Genomic DNA, 3,611 nt, shown 5'->3' on the forward strand with positions numbered 1-3,611 from the left:
CTATTGTAATGCTACAAGTATAAGAAATAAAATAGATGACCTTAGAGCGCTGGTAGGAATGGAGGATTTTGATATAATGGGAATAACTAAAAGATGGTTAAATATAGACGATTTTAATGACAGAAATTTCTTTGAAATACAGGGTTATAGGTTATTTAATAGGGATATAGGGACAGAGTACTAAAGGTTATTCTTAGGAAAGGAGGCAAAGCCAACAGAGTAAAATGATCTTTATGAAGATGAGTCCAGACAATGGACTATGTTCTCTAGGCTTCAAAAGTAGTTATTTTGCTAGGCAGATACACAAGGAGGCACAATAAAATGTTGAAAGATCTCAAAGCTACTGTAAGTTTTCTTGACATTGCCAATAATTGGGAAATGGCAGATAATCTCACAACTGAAGGGGGGCGACTATCTCTCAAAAATGATCCAAAGGCCAGCTATTAGTACTGAAATTGAAACAAACAAAGGTAGTTGTTGTGGTAGAACGTACAGTGCCTTCTGAAAGCAGAATGGGTTAAATGAATGAATTAAAACTCGTAAGTTACTCTGAATAGCTTCAAAACTAGGATAATTGCACGTTCATCGGCTTATGACGTCCCTCAAACAACTAGGTGAGAGCGTTTAATAACAAGCCAGAGCCCTCAAAATTCTGGCGGAAAAAGCCGAGAAAGCGTCGAGCTGGATATGGGCAAAGATGGAAGACAGCTGGCAGTAGGAAATTTACAGAAGCAAACAGAATATACCCCAACAAATTGGATAAGAGTACCTGTTTAAGCAATTCGAAAGTGTCACTCAAAAATACCACCATGCAGCAGAGGATCATCAAGTTTGACCAACTTAATGTGGTCCTACTGTTCCTTGAGAGTTTCTTCCGACAAAGGAGATAAGAAAGATCGTGAGCTTATAGAGAAGATTAAACAAAGATGGTGCTAAAGATCAAGACGTTACGCAATATTAATATAAAATTATAAATATTGAACAAAAGCGACAGTAAGGATGGTGAATTTGCACAAAATTTATATAAAACCCGGAAATATAATATAACAAGAATCGTGGCTTATCACTAGATCCGTAGAAACCACCATGGCAATAAACGGTATTGACCTAGAGGATTACAAAAACATTGAAAAATAGTATTACTTGCAATGTTTTGTTTGCTTGTTTTTAATGTACAAAATTACACAATGAGATATCTATGTTGTGTCTACCAGGGGTATCGAAACCAGTCTTTTCGCATTATAAGCCTTCAGACTTATCACTGATCATTAGAGATGATTTGCAAAAAATTGGTAATTACATACTTAAGTCTCATTAACTATGATATTGATATCACTGGCCAACAAGTCATTTTCATCAGATATAATTATAGGTGGGCTATATAGCTCTTGGGACGCTGATTCCAAATCTGATTTTGGTTTTCCTCTAGCACGTCAGAATTACGTAATGAGACCAGTCAAATTTGAGAGGTTATTGCCTTAATTATAATTACCATAATATTAAGAGAACTGTGTTTTTAGCCAATAATATTTTACAATTAATAAAAAATAACCATGCATAACGGGAACTTAAAGCTGTGTATCCTGATCGCCCACTCCCTTCATTTAAAGGAGACGTATGATAACATGAAGCAATCGAATACAACACTCATCAATGGAATATCTGCGGCGGTCTCAAAGTCATTGGGATGTTAAAGGGCAATGCAAGTAGGGTTCTCGAAATACAGTCGTTTCCTATGCCTATGGGACAGTCGTGATACCGCGGACCATTACATCAGACGTGACTGGAATCAAAGAAGCATATACGAGACAGGAACGAGCAGTGTCTAGTGTGTTCTTTTGGTTCATCCAAGGAATATTTTTCTGCCACCTCTCCACATTAAGCTCGGTTTAATGAAGAATTTTGTGAAAGCGATGGGTAAGACGAATTCGAGAGGGTTTCAGTACCTTATTGAAAAATTTCCAAACATCAGTGCAGCGAAATTGAAAGAGGGAATCTTTGTGGGGCCCCAAATCGGGGAGGTTCTGCAGGATGAAGACTTTGAAAAAAAGCCTTAGAACCCTAATAGCATGGCAGGCTTTCAAATGGATTTGTAGTAAATTATTGGGTAACCACAAGTCTCCCGCATACAAAGATGGAGTCCAGAAACTGCTCGATGCATATAAAAAAATTGGCTGTCGCATATCCTTGAAATTACATTTTTTACATTCTCATCTAGATTTTTTTTCCGAAAACCTTGGCGCGGTGAGTGACGATTAGGGGAAACGTTTCCATCAAGACATTCAGGCAATGGAAAATCGTTGCCAAGGTTTCTGGAACGAAAGTATGCTGGCAGACTACTTCTGGATGTTGTACCGCGACAATCCAGGCAAAGTTTACAAAAAAAAATATCCTACTGGCAACGTTTTTAAGTTGTTGTACATTTCTTTTTCTCATAAGTGTGTACTATATAAATCTAACCAAGTGTATGGTACATATAATTACTATGGGCATTATACTGAAAAATTAATAAAGTTGTAAGGTTAACTAGCCTAATGTGTGATTATTACCTAAATTGTGCTGAAATTAACACCAGTCATGTGCTAGAAGAAAACCGAAAACAGATTTGGAATCAATATGCAAAACTGGTCTAGAAAAGTGTGCTTGCATCTTTGAGGAGAGAAAAAGTTCAATTTTGTCGATCAGTGTATTTTAACTTTGTCAAAATTTAGTGGCAAATCTGAACTAAAATTATGTTAAGATATGTTTAATCTAGGTGAGACTTGGCATAGCTTGATGGTTAGGGCAATAAAACTGCAATCTTATTTCGCTAGTTCAAATCTCGTCATCAAACATGCTCAAACTTTTAAAAACTGAAAATAGTGGAATAAGTATGGGTTAAGAGTTTATTTTTTCTCAGAATAGAGCTCAGATTAAATACACAACTCAGAATTATCTGGAAATGCTATATCGAATTAACAGGAGAAAAAGAACGTCTGTCAACCGTACTTACTACACTTTTATGTGTTATATCTAATCTAGTCATGGTGTTGTAATGGTTTGAGTTCTTGAAAAATCTCAGTTGGTAGAGCACTCGCCTGCTGCAAGAGAGGTATTGGATAGAAAACGGAAGCAAGAAAATATATGTGTATATACATATAAGTATATTTTGATTTTAGTAATATGTACATTAGTCTTCGTACTGATAAAATTATAGAATCTATCCTTAGCAGTTTCAAGATCTTTTAAGAATTGTGGTAAAATAATACCTTTTGTTAATAAACACTGATGTTTAGATGATAATGTTTCTCATAAAGTTTATTATTGTTTCACACTATCGAAAGTCTCACAAGCTATTATCTTTGATATCCTGAACTTCAACAGGATGTAACTCACATTTAACATATAAAGCCATTCCTCCTCCTCTCTAAGGAGGTAGAAAATCACATATGGATCTTATAATAAAACTACGTTTCAGTGGTCTCATGTTCTATAAGTCTTTCCATGTTCAAAGTTTCTTGGTATCGAGAGAAGTATGGTCATCCCAGTTTTATTTTCTTCTAGGACCTATATGAGTGGAAGTGCCAACTTTGGTAACCTACAGTAAAGAGTGGCATTCGATTGTGACGGTG

This window comes from Limulus polyphemus, unplaced genomic scaffold (genome assembly GCF_000517525.1).
Source record: "Limulus polyphemus unplaced genomic scaffold, Limulus_polyphemus-2.1.2 Scaffold155, whole genome shotgun sequence".
Classification (NCBI taxonomy): Eukaryota; Metazoa; Arthropoda; class Merostomata; order Xiphosura; family Limulidae; genus Limulus; species Limulus polyphemus.